This window comes from Salmo salar, chromosome ssa23 (assembly GCF_905237065.1).
Source record: "Salmo salar chromosome ssa23, Ssal_v3.1, whole genome shotgun sequence".
In the NCBI taxonomy this organism is placed as follows: Eukaryota; Metazoa; Chordata; class Actinopteri; order Salmoniformes; family Salmonidae; genus Salmo; species Salmo salar.
The window spans coordinates 23,231,565-23,248,235 of NC_059464.1; the positions used below are offsets into that span (position 1 = coordinate 23,231,565).

At 41.4% G+C, this 16,671-nt stretch overlaps 1 protein-coding gene across 1 annotated transcript in view; it reads right to left on the reverse strand.

Moving 5' to 3' along the window:
* prrc2c (proline-rich coiled-coil 2C) overlaps positions 1 to 8,685 on the reverse strand; it is a 62,032-nt gene extending 53,347 nt beyond the window's left edge. The window contains 1 exon segment of the mRNA XM_014169335.2: positions 8,309 to 8,685. The gene's annotated coding sequence lies outside the window, so the exon portion shown is untranslated.
* Positions 8,686 to 16,671: the final 7,986 nt, after the last annotated feature.

Consider the following 16,671-nt stretch of genomic DNA (forward strand, 5'->3'; position numbering starts at 1 on the left):
GCCTTGAGTAAAGCCAATGTGTCTATGTATACGGATGACTCAACACTATACACGTCAGCTACTTCAGCGAGTGAAATCACTGCAACATTTAACAAAGAGCTGCAGTTAGTTTCAGAGTGGGTGGCAAGGAAAAAGTTAGTCCCCCAAAAATATTTCAAAAACTAAAAGCATTGTATTTGGAGCAAATCATTCACTAAACCCTAAACCTCAAATAAATCTTGTAATAAATGTGGAAATTGACCAAGTTGAGATGTCTAAACTACTTGGAGTTACCCTGGATTGTAAAATGTCATGGTCAAAACATGTCGATACAACAGTAGCTAAGATGGACATATTTCTCATAAAGCGCTGCTCTGCCTTTTTAACAACACTATCAACAAGGCAGGTCCTACAGGCCCACGTTGTTGCACCTGGACTACTGTTCAGTTGTGTGGTCAGGTGCAACAAAGAGGGACCTCGGAAAATACAATTGGCTCAAAACAGGGCTGCACGGCTGGTCCTTAAATATACAGGAGAGCTAACATTAATAACATGTAAATCTCTCATGGCTCAAAGTGGAGGAGGGATTGCCTTCATCACTACTTTTTTTGTAAGAAGTGTTGACATGCTGAATGCACTGAGGTGTCTGCTTAATCTACTAGAACACAGTTCAGACACCCATGCATACCCCACAAGGCATGCCACCAAAGGTCTCTTCACAATCCCCAAGTCAAGACCAGACTATGGGAGGAGCACAGTACTACATAGAGCCATGGCTACATGGAACTATTCCACATCAGGTAACTGATGCGAGCAGTAGAATCAGATTTGAAAAACAGATAAAAATACACCTTATGGAAGTGGGGACTGAAGAGACACAGACACATGATAAGACATGCAATCTACACACACGTACACATGTACACATGGATTTTGTATTGTAGATACGTGATAGTAGAGTAGTGGCCTGAGGGAACACAATTTGTTGTGAAAAGTGGAATGAAATAGAATATATATACGTTTCCCCATTACAAGTGATTTCAATGGGTCTTTCTCCCTTCTGTTTGTGTTATACTATTCAATCAAAAAGTCTGCATTTTCATCAATTTCTGCACTCATTTGAGATCACTTCAACGTAGGGCTGCACTATATGGGCAAGCAATCTAGGGCTTTTTTTTTTTTACCAAATGTTGCAATTGCGATTTGACTTGTGATTTAGAGCAAAACCCTTGGATGAAGTGGTCCAATAATCATTTGATTTCCATGATTCCAATTCTATAGTTTGAATACAGCGTTGTTTGACAAGACAACGGATGAAAATACCAGGGAGGAGTTGTTGTGAGAAGGTAGGAACCAAAGTGTTGATAAGTGTTTCTTAGGGGAACGTTTAATCTTTGGCTACATTTAATGTTGTTCTCTTAGCTACTTCATGTAGCTAACATATTGATGCTTTGCGTATTTCTCATTGGCAGCTTCATTAAATAGTACCCGCAAAACACCAGTCTCAAGGTCAACAGTGAAGAGGCGACTAGGCAGAGTTTAGAGGTCGACCGATTAATCGGAATGGCCGATTAATTAGGGCCGATTTCAAGTTTTCATAACAATCGGTAAATCGGTATTTTTGACACCGATTTGCCGATTTTTTTAATGTACACCTTTATTTAACTAGGCAAGTCAGATTAATAACACATTCTTATTTTCAATGACGGCCTAAGAACGGGGGTTAACTGCCTTGTTCAGGGGGGATTCGTTTTTGCAACCTTCCGGTTACTAGTCCAACGCTCTAACCACATGCCTTACATTGCACTCCACGAGGAGCCTGCATGGCAGGCTGACTATCTGTTACGCGAGGGCAGCAAGAAGCCAAGGTAAATTAAACGTTAGCTTTTTGACATGGCACATATTGCACTTTTACTTTTCTCCAACACTTTGTTTTTGCATTATTTAAACCAAATTGAACATGTTTCATTATTTATGAGGCTAAATTGATTTTATTGATGTATTATATTAAGTTAAAATAAGTGTTCATTCAGTATTGTTGTAATTGTCATTATTACAACAAAAAAAAATAATAATAATTTTAAAAAAATAAAAAAATCCGCTGATTAATCGGTATCGGCTTTTTTTGGTCCTCCAATAATCGATATCGGTGTTGAAAAATCATAATCGGTCGACCTCTAGCAGAGTTGCAAAGAAAAAGCCATCTCTCACACTGGCCAATAAAAAGAAAAGATTGAGATGGGAAAAAGAACACAGACACTGGCCAGAGGCACTCTGCCTAGAAGGCCAGCATCCCGGAGTCGCCTCTTCACTGTTGACGTTGAGACGGTGTTTTGCAGGTACTATTTAATGAAGCTGCCAGTTGAGGACTTGTTAGGTGTCTGTTTCTCAAACTAGACACTAATGTACTTGTCCTCTTGCTCAGTTGTGCACCAGGACCTCCCACTCCTCTTTATATTCTGGTTGGAGCCAGTTTGCACTGTTCTGTGAAGGGAGTAGTACACAGCGTTGTACGAGATCTTCAGTTTCTTGGCAATTTCTCGCATGGAATAGCCTTAATTTGTCAGAACAAGAATAGACTGACGAGCTTCAGAAGAAAGTTCTTTGTTTCTGGCCATTTTGAGCCTGTAATCAAACCCACAAATGCTGATGCTCCAGATACTCAACTAGTCTAAAGAAGGCCAGTTTTATTGCTTCTTTAAATCAGAACAGTATTCAGCTGTGCTAACATAATAGCAAAAGGGTTTTCTAATGATCAATTAGCCTTTTAAAATGATAAACTTGGATTAGCTAACAACGTGCCATTGGAACACAGGAGTGATGGTTGCTGATAAAGGGCCTCTGTACGCCTATGTAGATATTCCATTAAAAATCAGCCGTTTCCAGTTTCAAGTCATTTACAACATTAACAATTTTTGCTTTTCTTTCAAAAACAATGACATTTCTAAGTGACCACAAACTTTTGAACGGTAGTACAGGTGAGAGTGGATTCTCGGCCCTCATTAGCATGAAAACTAAATATAGGCACAGACTGTGTGTGGAAAATGATTTAAGACAGACTCTCTCCAATACAACCCAACATTGCAGAGTTATGTGCATCCTTTCAAGCAGAACATTCTCATTAACTTGTGGTGAGTTACACAATTTACAATGAACAAAAGGTTTTATATGTAAGATGGATAAATAAATGCCAAAATTAATGATGATTATTATTATTATTTGTGCCCTGATCCTATAAGAGCTCTTTGTCACTTCCCACAAGCCGGGTTGTTAGACTCACACTCATATGTTTAATGTATCGTATAGTGTGTGTGTGGCAGGCTTACAATGATGGCAAAAAACAACATTTGAGAGTGCGCTGACCCTGGTGCTAGAGGGGGTACGCAGCTGGAGGCTGAATGTTTGAAGGGGTACGGGACTATAAAAAGTTTGGGAACCACTGATTTAGAAGATACTGTTGCACAAACATGCTGATTTAGGTCTACACCATCACTGGTATTAACAGACTGTATAATGAATTACGTTTGCTCTGACTCAGTTCATTTATAAGCTAGCTAGTAAGCTAACTAGCGTTTAGCGGCTAACAATATTTAGGCCCAACTTGCTAAGAAAAGACAAACAAGCTGTTTGCAGATGTAACAAATTAAATGTAATTATAGAATGCTAGTGGATTTATATTAAGCAAATTGAAAACAGCATTGTTACATTGACAAAGCAGACTCGTGAGGGGCTCCCGAGTGGAGCAGCGGTCTAAGGCACTGCATCACAGTGCTAGAGGCATCACTACAGACCCTGGTTCGATTCCAGGCTCTATCACAACCGGCCGTGATTGGGAGTCCCATAGGGCGGCTCACAATTGGCCCGGCGTCGTCCGGGTTAGGGTTTGGCCGGGGTAAGCCGTCACTGCGCTCAAGTGACAGGGAGCGGGAATAGGTCTGTGTGGAAAGCAGCATGGAGAGAGAGAGCGCAGTGAGAGACAACTCAAGTAGCGAAGTAAACTATAAAAATAGACATTACACACGACGTATCACATTTAACAAACCAAACATTCAAATACCATTATAGAAGGTAAAGTAAAAACCCAAACCGGTCCGTGCAGCAATACAGGTATATCATAAAATACGGTATACCTCCCCCAGCCCTAATCAGTGGTAACAGACAAAGTGTAGAGCTTTGATTTGATTAGGAACCCCGTTAGGGACAGCTACTCTTACTGGGGTACGAAACAACGGTCTATCTGCAATATTAAAGCTGATCCACCCCTAATAAAAAAAAAATTACAAATAAAATACTGCCTTATTCTGTCAAGTCCCACATAACCCAGCCATGCCCCCAGAGGTCGTTGCCCACCTGCTTAATACAGCCACAAACCCAGCTTCAGTTCAGATCATGTCCAGTTGTTTCTCTCTGCAATCCAGTCTCCAACCTTACCTTGCCTTATATTTAGATTAAGACGTTTTTATCCAAATTGACAACACATACACTGAGTGTACAAAACATTAGGAACAACTTCCTAATATTGAGTTGCACTTCCTTTTGCCCTCAGAACAGCCTCAATTCATCAGGGCAAGGACTACAAGGTGTCAAATGGTTCCACAGGGATGCTGGCCCATGTTGACTCCAATGCTTTCCACAGTTGTGTCAAGTTGGTTGGATGTACTTCGGGTGGTAGACCATTCTTGATACACACAGGAAACTTTGAGCATAAGAAACACAGCAGCGTTGCAGTTCTTGACACACAAACCGGTGTGCATGGCACCTACTACCATACCTGGTTCAAAGGCACTTCAATCTTTTGTCTTGCCCATTCACCCTCTGAATGGCACACACACACAATACATATCTTAACTGTCTAGGCTTAAAAATCTTTCTTTAACCTGTCTCTTCCCCATCATATACACTGATTGAAGTGGATTTAACATTAATAAGGGATCATGGATATCACCTGGTCAGTCTGTCATGGAAAGAGAAGGCATTCCTAATGTTTTGTACACTCAGTGTATAGCCCTTACAACAGTAACCCTGTCCCTTTGCCTCCAGGGAGAGCTGAGAGAGGAGAGGAAAGATGAGGAGCAGAAGGAAGGAATGGGATGTCACTTCAGGCAGTAAGAAGATAGATGTCCTGAATTATTCCTTTGTTATTTGCTTTCACCAAGTACTTTCAGATTGCTGTAAATGATGGAACTGAAACAAGGAAACCTTTTTAGACGGGCCCTATGGCAGGAAGCTACAGATGGACACAAAACTGTGTGCAGTGCACTGTGCCAGTTGAGGAGGTGGATATCAGCTGAGTCACCACTCATTGCCTCACAGTGATACAACAGTAGTGAGATGATAGAGATGTGCACCTTTCCCTTTCGAGACAAATATGCATCCAAATACATGGGCTCCGATACAGGAACGATACGTTTTAGTTTGAAACAATTTAATTAGAGAACGAATCGATGCGATACACTAACTTGTGTTGCATAAACACATTCATTTTCCATTCTAAATTAAAATCTGCTGCTGAGCTGGATCTGTCTGAGCTGACTGGTGTGTGTAAATGATGTATGTCTATGGTGTATGTAATATGTAGGCACCTGAGCTGAGCCATATCAGATTAGGGGAGGGGGGGGGCAATGTAGCCTGTTTTTTGTCCCCCTATTTTGGTTCTGAAATCACCATAACCAGAAAAATGACAAGTAGTGGGTTAAGTGTTTGCTAGTAATGTATCAATATTCATAATTTACAAATTAGCTATGACATAGCCAATGAATATAATGCACAAATTTGGATTTTACCCTTTTGGAAGTTAACGAAGTAATCTCTTCTCGCTTCGGCCATGCACCTCGCAAAAGTGATTTCTGTCCTGGTTATGAAATTATCGACTTTACCCTACATATAAAAACATGAGCATATGCACTGTTTAAATTAGGGGGGGGGGGGCTTTAAATGGTAAAACGAAATTAGACTCCTTGGAAATCCCTACCTTAAATTAATTCTTCACAAAATATAACATTAACAAGTCCCGATCATCACCGGAAAATAAAAACTGTAGCCTAGTGCCGGTTTGATGATTCGTCATTGGACAACAAGAGCAAGCTACACGCATCACTCATGAAAAGCAAGAGCACCAGCAGCCTAAACTAGAAAATTCTCTCTCTCCGCGGGAAGCGCGATGTAGACTATCTGCATTGTGAATTCACATGGAATTGTATACATTTCTGTTATCGCTTTAACGAAAAAAAATTTTAAAGGCAGTTTAAACAGTAAGAAATGTTGTCCATTTGTTACATCCCTAGTTCAAAGCAAAACTACCAAAACTATTGTTGATGGTTAACTTGTGCAATCAAAATAAAATCTATTTTAAGCCCCGTTCAGCAGGTACAGTATAGCCAGATGAGAGTTGTGTGTCTGGTAGCTTACTTTTATTCTTGTAAAACAAGTTAAACAGCACATTCTAACAATGACCTAGGCAAATTACATAGGTTGTCACTCAACTAAAAGCCTAATATCACGCAAGCCATATTAGCATTTGAATGCTGAAGGTGCCTCGCAGATGTGCAAGATCAGGCCGCCTACCTTGCGTTGGTCAGCTTCCAAAGCTGGGCACAGTGCGCAGTTTGACTAGGCTACTGATAATCGCCTGGGATTGGTCGGCATGCAAAATGACTTGTAGATCAATTACTATCAACACAGTTAAATGTAGTTTGACACTGAAAGTTCACACAAAATCTGAGGTATTTTTTTGAAAGGTAAAGAATGCAATATGAGCCACAAAAAAAACAACAACCAGTGATTCGTAACGTTTGAATCGATTTTCTGACCAATGCATGCTACATTTGGATCGGTTTGGGGTCCGCGGACCCACGCACTTGCATAGGGGATTACCGATACGCCATTACATGCCTACCAGATAGCCATGCTACACACAACCACCACACACCTACACTGATATGAAATAACTGGGCTAGTAAGAGTCCCACAAAGGGCTTAACCCGCAATTTTGATTTTATCCATCTTGGTTTTCAAATCAGTAGACACAAGGGAGAGGAGATGCAGCGATGTAAGCCACTTTATACTATTATTGCAATGCAGCCCATCCATAATATTGAGCTGCAGCCTCTTGGGAGGAAGGAACATCAATATCTCCCAGTCCATAGGGAGATGGAATTAGATGATGCCCATCTTTCCCAGTAATTAGGGAATAAGGCCTGCAGTCATCTTCATATAACAAATTACAGAAAAGATGGCATTAAATATGGACTTCAACCTACTTTTGAGCAATAAACAAAGTTGACCTATGGGTAAACTATACACACTTTTAGGGTTTCCAATGTGAGGCTATCGGTTGAAACAATTCACTTTCCTATGAAAATGGCCTCAACTGACCAACTCTGGGGATTCGGAAAGACACGCACACAAAAAACCTTGGTCAGATAGGGAGGATGAATCACTTCTTTTGACCATCTCCTCTGACACACAAGTCTACACATTCACAGATCCACTCACTTCCTCATACACCAGAGGCCAGGTCAAATCGCTGCCTGGTCATTTGCATACCAGTCACATTCCAGAGTGCTCAATAATTACATCTGCATCGTCAGTCATTGGGATCAATGGTACCTGAGGTTATCAACATACATTGTGGTTCATATAACTTACTAATGGACATGTCCGGCAGTCCCGAAGACAGGATCATTGTCAACACAAAACATGGTAAAACCGGTTGACTGTGTGGTTACCAATTGTCTGGGTGAATGTGTTTGAGTTGTGTATCATCGCTGTATAAAGGATAGTCAAACGGATAATCATTTCTAAACTGGGGGGGGGAGACATGGACACAGTCACGTCCAAACCACAATAGTTAAGGAATGTCTATGCAACGTGTTCAACCCTCAAACACAAATTTGTAATATCAGCATTGTTCAAGGCTTGGAGATTTTTTGTAAAATCTCGGTGCAGCCAAGTAGTGAAATTGTAACTAGTTCACCGGCAGGTAGATGCCTGGCTTCATGGACCATTTTAGGCAGGGTGGGTCACATCGGCCCGACGCAGGGGCCTCTTCTAGCCCAAAGCACCAAAACTAATCGAACACAAATTCACGATGTCAAACATGATTCCTCACCCCAGTAACAATATATTTGGATTGTTAACGGGCTTCAATCGTTCAGATTTAAACTACACACTGCAGCATGGTGGGTTAACCATCTACCTAGTTGAAAATAGTCAGAACGTTCAGTTTCGGTTTTGAATTCTATTTGCCATCACATTCACATTCGGCTTTCGCTAACCTGGTTTTCACCACGAAGTATTTAGCTAGAACATCATTGACATGGCGACCTACCCGTCACCGCCGGTCCCTTTCTTCTAGTCTGTCGTATGCCTCGTCTGGGTTCGGCCTGTTTTGTGCGAGTGTGTGTGTGGCCGGCGGATTACAAAAGCTAGCTTGCTAGTTCGGCTAACGATACTAGCTAGCATCCAACAAGCTCCTCTCGACTTGCACGGGCCTGATGCGTTTCTGTTGCCTATACGGTGCCCTTTCTTCTTCCCCGACGTGTCCTCCGTTATTCGGACGTTAACAGGCTCTCGGCTTGTGTTTCTGTCTTCTTGCACACCCGTTGTCTCGTATGAGACAGTATTGAGTGAGTGAAGGCGCCGCGGCCTGTCGCACAATCAAAGATGGCAGACCGCCAGTCCACGATCGTGACTAGTTACCACAGCCACAAAGTCATAATTATATCTAAACTCCGCCTTTTTCTACAATTTATCTTCTTAAAATCTGATTCAACCTTAACCACACTGCTAACCATATGCCTAAACTTAAATTAAGACTAAAATTCAAATTTTGTTTTCATTAATTTTTTACGATATAGCCAATCTTGACTTTGTGACTGTGGTAACTAGTGACAACCCCAGTTCCACGGGTGTCTGACATCATCACCCACCCACAGATGACGGCGGCTGCGGAGCATCAGTTTTAAAAAATATTATGGATATACTGACAAGATATACATGTCTCTCCGTGCTAACAATGGGAGTCGTTGTCCACAAAGCTGCACGGCGGTACTAGCCTCATACCATGAATATTCATTGTCATCTCGAGACAACTCCGATATGAATAGTTTTTTCTAAAAGTGGCCGGGATCTCACGTATCCTACATATAAGTACATTCCTAACAACTTTAGCATTACGAAACTTATAATAGATCAAATAAACCATACATTTTTCAGTTGACTAAATTCGACACTCTCATTGACCTCCGTACAAAAACTCCTTGCTTGGTGAGCGAAACAACGAAAAAGCGCCATCTGCTGGAAGACAGATATTCCGCCGAGTTGGGCCTGTTCTTCTTCCTCTCTGGTTTTAGTTTTAAAACTCTGTGGTAGGCTGAAGCCACAGGTGAGCAGACACTGGCCTTGTCCGAGAAGATCAAAACCGTAATGTATCATGGGTAAATTGTGACTGACTGACAGATATACAAATAATAATGATGTGGAGATTATTATTTATGATGCAGGGTTCTTTGCGGATCTGTCAGTCTGCAGTTGCCTGCGATGTCGAACAAGCCCACTGCAATAAGGTTGGTTTGTAATTTTCACTATTTAAAAATTAAGACTAAGGACAGTGTCGGGAGAATAAACTGATCTTCGATCAGTGTCTAAGGGCATCTTCTAGCTGGAACAAATTGTTTTGGAGTGCCAGGCTTGGTTTGGTAATCTACTGTAGCTCATCTCTGCATCATTAGCCCACATGTGATAAGAACACCCCGCTGTCGGGAGTGGATTGGACATCTGGCAGATGGGATAGACCATTTTTTTGTTGGGTGGGCTGGTCGAAATTGACACACACAAATATTTGTATATACACTACATGACCAAACGTCAAACACGCCATCAGCAAAGAGACCTTCTACGACTCTCAAAAAAACATAGAGTGCGTATTAACGTAGAAAGAGCACGTTATACATTTTCACTTTACTCTCCTCCCCTCCATGCACTCAAGATTTGTTTTTATCAGATCGTATAACATTTCAAAATGCCATTGCAGGACAAACACAGCTTTGGAAGTTTTGCCCTGTTGATAGGAGGGTCTCAGCTTTCTGTTGGTATACTTTGTATTTCTGAACTCTCAATATTCAGCTAAATAGCAACTATTTTACAACCAAGATATTTGATATGGCTTTGAGATGTGGAGTTTTTTGTAGGACATTCACTGTACTGTTGGATGAATACATGGCTACTAACAGTGTGTATTATATTTAGAGTTAGCGATCTAGTTAATGTGTTTTGAGTTTCCACTTCCTCAGGTGTTGAACCCCAAATTAATTAGCCTATGATATTAATTAGTGTACATATAGATGTATGTAATTTATCTCTATTTTGACAGTAAAATATAGCAACTATAGTCTAATTGTCAACCCCAAATTCCTGACAATCTGGACTAGGTTGCACATCAAAATATCATGAATCATACATTCCTGCTTAGACTTGTTAGATTAAACAATGTATTTATTGAATACCTCAGTAGTCTATTTATTATAGTTCTTTATTATAGCACTATGAATGACTTTACAAATCATGGGCTGGTGCCACCAACCGTAAAAGTTAGTGGCATCAGTGACACCAGGGGAAATGTTAGTGTAGAGCCCTGTAATAGTAATTAACACCTAGGGTAAGTGTTGATTCAGAGGAGCACATATGACAGCCATTCATTTGCAATGTAGCCTAAGTCGTTAGGTTTAATTTTAGAACATGTATGGCTGACAGACAGAGAACAAGACCGTGTGGATAAAATGTCAGGGCCAAATTCTTGTCCAAGTCCGCCCATGCCTCCTGTACAGTTAAGGTGGTTGTTTCTAGTGAGGGGATGATTGATACATACAGGAGCTCCTCCTTCTTCTTCTTCTTCTTCTTCTTCTTCCATGGTGCTTTAGAGGTGCTTGATGCCACCTGCTGTGTGGGCTGTGTCTTGCCTACTGTCCTGGAGTGTAAATTCATTACACTATGTGACACAAAAAGTGGAGAGAAAAAGGAAAGAAAAATTGCCCTACCAACTACACCCATTAAAACATCACCACTATTCCACTACTTTGCCCTATTTCATCATACACCAGACCTGCACACTATCGTTTAACACACCTTGTAACTCTTCTGCAGTAAAATCTTGTACACTCAAGAATTTCTCTGCAGCTGCCACAACAACATCTATTTTCTATAATTTACATTCCATTTCTGCAGTACAGTTGATAAACATGACTATGAACGCTAAGAAGCCAACCTTACTGAAGCACATTATTCCTATCACTCTCTATTGGTCTCTGCCTACTCACAGGGAGCCTCTTAGGATCCCCCACGCTGGACCCATCTTCCTCTACTACTCTCTTCACTGCCTCGGCATACAATACATTCTGTACTACTCTGATCCTTGCAACCTCAACCTGCCTTTCCCTCACCGGACACTTCTGATTGCCAGCAGCATGGGTACCCCTACAGTTAAAACACACAGCTTTTCCCACCGATACTACACATTCCTTTGCCTCATGTCCTCCTGCATACTTCTCATACTTCTCACATCCAGGAATCTCCCTCCTACAAATTGCTGCAAAATGCTTGGCACTTAAAACACTGTAATGGGTTCGGGACAAAGCTTTCATAGGATAACTGGCACATCCTAACTTGACTTTGTCAGGTAAAGACTCTGCTACAAAACTCAGCAGGACAGACAGTGTCTTCTCTGTTACACCACACTCTCCACCGGGTCTGCGTCGCACCAAATGGCGGGTGTCACAGACACATCGATAAAATGCAATTGTCTTCGTTGTCCGTAGCTTATATGCCAGCCCATACCATAACCCCACCACCTCCATGGGGCACTCTGTTCACAACGTTGACATCAGCAAACAGCTCACCCACACGACGCCATACACGTGGTCTGCGGTTGTGAGGCCGATTGTACGCGCTGCCAAATTCTCTAAAGCGATGTTGGAGGCGGCTTATGGTAGAGATCTGAACATTAAATTCTTTGGCAACATCTCTGGTGGACATTCCTGCAGTCAGCATGCCAATTGCACGCTCCCTCAAAATATAAGGCATGTGTGGCATATTTTAGAGTGGCCTAATATTGTCCCCAGCACAAGGTGCACCTGATCATGCTGTTTAATCAGCTTCTTGACATGCCACACCTGTCAGGTGGATGGATTATCTCTTGGCTAAGGAGAAATAATCACTAAGAGGGATGTAAACAAATGTGTCCACAAAATTTGAGAGAAATAGCTTTTTGTGCATTTAGAATATGTCTGGGATATTTTATTTCATCTCATGAAACATGAGACCAACATTTTACATGTTGTGTTGATATTTTTGTTCAGTGTATTGCTATTTTTCTACATTAAAACTTGGAGATGGAACTCTGTGTTGTGTATTATTTTATATAAATTGCATTATCATTGTTTAAATGGCAAATGTGAGAAAATTCAGACATGCTACTGTAAATATAGACATTTTTCATATTCTGAGAATGTGGCAACCATGTTCTGGGCATGTTTCTGAAGAAACACTACCACCTGGGCCATGTTTCAGCAACAAATTAGGAATGTTACAGATAGAAATGCAATGACGAAAGCTGATGTGATTCCTCATCAGAGACACATGTTTGTTCTACATGATATAATGTGGTGAGGATTTCAAAAACAATAACGTTATCTTTGAGATGCTCAGCAACAGTGCCTTCCGAAAGTATTCACACCCTTTGAATTTTTCCACATTTTGTTGTGTTGCCTTTGTTGAATTTGTGTGACTGGTTTGTACACACAATACCCCATAATGTCAAAGTGTAATTATGGTTTGAGAATTTTTTAATAAAATAATTTCCAATGAAAAGCTGAAATGTCTTGAGTCAATAAGTATTCAACCCATTTGTTATGGCAAGCCTAAATAAGTTCAGGTGTAAACATTTGCTTAACAAGTTTCATAATAAGTTGCACTCACTCGGTGTGCAATAATACTGTTTAACATGATATTTGAATGACTACCTCATCTCTGTACCTCAGACATACAATTATCTGTAAGGTCCCTCAGCTGAGCAATGAATTTCAAACGCAGATTCAACCACAAAGACCAGGAAGGTTTTCTAATGCCTCGCAAAAAAGGGCACCTATTGGTAGATGGGTAAAGAAAAGGCAGACATTGAATATCCCTTTGAGCATAGTAAAGTTATTCATTAGACTTTGGATGATGAATCAATACACCCATTCCATTAAAAAGATACAGGCGTCCTTCCTAACTCAGTTGCCAGAGAGGAAGGAAACCGCTCAGGGATTTCACCATGAGGCCAATGGTGACCTTAAAACAGTTATAGAGTTTAATGGCTGTGATAGAACAAAACTGAGGATGGATCAACAACATTGTAGCTACTGCACAATACTAACCTAAATGACAGAGTGAAAAGAAGGAAGCCTGTACAGAATAAAAATATGTATCCTGTTTGCAATAAAGCACTAAACTAAAACTGCAAAAAATGTCATCGACTGTGTCATCAACTGACTGATTGCTATAACATAATGATGTGGTTAGCTGATACTTCAAAAGGCACTCGCACATCTGAGCTATCTTTTTTGTAGGTGCATGGTAACAGTTGATTAAAAAGAAGAAACCCGCACACTGCTCTTGATAGTATCACTGCTCTTTAGTAAGCTTTACATGTCGGCCTCACGGCCTTCGTCAGAGCTTTTAGCTGATACTTAAAATACCTATCCAGGCAAAGCCTTGGCAAAGGATCAATGCTTGTGTCAACGTAACATTATGACGTGATCAATGACGCTTTGTTTGATCATGCAATTTTTCAAACCGTGTGTTTTTTGTTTGTATCTTACTCTCTCTTTTCCCCCCATTTACGATCTTGTCTCATCGCTGCAAAGACCCAATAGGCTCCGGTGCTTTCTTCGAAGTTGCTTTCAAATGCCGACCTCTACTGGACACCATACTTACAATGTAGTTAGGATTTTTTCATGCAGTGTCACCCAAACTAGCTAAGCAGGTAATCGGGACCAAAGAACACTGACAAACAACAGGGAATGGTGTTGAATCGCGGCAAAGAAATATTCTTTTGAAAATCATTTTAGGTGGAACCACACTTTCTGCACATTGTTGTTAAACAATTCACTTTATTTAGTATAGTATACGCTTCTGTCTTAATTATCCTAAATAATGCCATAGATTTACAGTTTTTGATAGCACAAAAAAGGTGTTCGCAGCAAAAAAAGGGACGCTTGATGTAAGGTTTGAAACTATAATGGTAGTTGATTGTAGGCAATTGACACCCAGGACTAACTGTTGCGCCACAGAGATTTTATATATATATATGTATGTATGTATGTATGTATGTATGTATGTGTGTGTGTGTGTGTGTGTGTGTGTGTGTGTGTGTGGAAAAAATATACACTGCTCAAAAAAATAAAGGGAACACTAAAATAACACATCCTAGATCTGAATGAATGAAATAATCTTATTAAATACTTTTATCTTTACATAGTTGAATGTGCTGACAACAAAATCACACAAAAATAATCAATGGAAATCCAATTTATCAACCCATGGAGGTCTGGATTTGGAGTCACACTCAAAACTAAAGTGGAAAACCATACTACAGGCTGATCCAACTTTGATGTAATGTCCTTAAAACAAGTCAAAATGAGGCTCAGTAGTGTGTGTGGCCTCCACGTGCCTGTATGACCTCCCTACAATGCCTGGGCATGCTCCTGATGAGGTGGCGGATGGTCTCCTGAGGGATCTCCTCCCAGACCTGGACTAAAGCATCCGCCAACTCCTGGACAGTCTGTGGTGCAACGTGGCGTTGGTGGATGGAGCGAGACATGATGTCCCAGATGTGCTCAATTGGATTCAGGTCTGGGGAGCGGGCGGGCCAGTCCATAGCATCAATGCCTTCCTCTTGCAGGAACTGCTGACACACCCCAGCCACATGAGGTCTAGCATTGTCTTGCATTAGGAGGAAGCCAGGGCCAACCACACCAGCATATGGTCTCACAAGGGGTCTGAGGATCTCATCTCGGTACCTAATGGCAGTCAGGCTACCTCTGGTGAGCACATGGAGGGCTGTGCGGCCCCCCAAAGAAATGCCACCCCACACCATGACTGACCCACCGCCAAACCGGTCATGCTGGAGGATGTTGCAGGTAGCAGAATGTTCTCCACGGCGTCTCCAGACTCTGTCACGTGCTCAGTGTGAACCTTCTTTCATCTGTGAAGAGCACAGGGCGCCAGTGGCGAATTTGCCAATCTTGGTGTTCTCTGGCAAATGCCAAACGTCCTGCACGGTGTTGGGCTGTAAGCACAACCCCCACCTGTGGACGTCGGGCCCTCATACCACCCTCATGGAGTCTGTTTCTGACCGTTTGAGCAGACACATGCACATTTGTGGCCTGCTGGAGGTCATTTTGCAGGGCTCTGGCAGTGCTCCTCCTTGCACAAAGGTGGAGGTAGCGGTCCTGCTGCTGTGTTGTTGCCCTCCTACGGCCTCCTCCACGTCTCCTGATGTACTGGCCTGACTCCTGGTAGCGCCTCCATGCTCTGGACACTACGCTGACAGACACAGCAAACCTTCTTGCCACAGCTCGCATTGATGTGCCATCCTGGACGAGCTGCACTACCTGAGCCACTTGTGTGGGTTGTAGACTCCGTCTCATGCTACCACTAGAGTGAAAGCAACGCCAGCATTCAAAAGTGACCAAAACATCAGCCAGGAAGCATAGGAACTGAGAAGTGGTCTGTGGTTAACACCTGCAGAACCACTCCTTTATTGGGGGTGTCTTGCTAATTGCCTATAATTTTCACCTGTTGTCTTTTCCATTTGCACAACAGCATGTGACATTTATTGTCAATCAGTGTTGCTTCCTAAGTGGACAGTTTGATTTCACAGAAGTGTGATTGACTTGGAGTTACATTGTGTTGTTTAAGTGTTCCCTTTATTTTTTTGAGCAGTATATATGAACATCAAACGCTGCTTTTTATTGTTGACCAGCAGATGTCACTAATGTGCATTGTGTTAAAATGCAGCGTAAAGAACCGTTTTTTGGCACAATTTGATGAAAGCCCCAAAGGATTCAGAAAGCCTCAGTTTCCCATCACGAGTTGTTTCTCTATGACAGCCAACCAGGGATATATTTGCAGTCTGGGGACAAGACTTGTGATCTACAACATAGTGGGCTGAGAAGCTAAGGCAAAAGTCATTCATCTTTTTCTACAATAAAGTGTTTAATTCATAACTTGTTTTCATCCCCCAGTACTCAATTACAGCTTTATTAATCCCAACATGATATATAATGCTGGGCTAAAATACATTACAAAGAAACAAACATCCAGACACCACGCCAGCAACTAGCTCCTGCCACACTAGGCACCTGTATAGCTCTGAAATGATTTTGACAGATATAAGGATGGCAAAAATTACATATGTCCATATATTTATACAGTACCAGTAAAAAGTTTGGACAGACCTACTCATTCAAGGGTTTTTCTTTATTTTTAGTATTTTCTACATAATAGTAGAACAATAGTGAAGACAACAAAACTATGAAATAACACATATAGAATCATGTACTAACCAAAAAAGTGTTAAACAAATCAAAATATATTTGATATTGGAATTCTTCAAAGTAGCTACTCTTTGCCTTGATGACAGCTTTTCACACT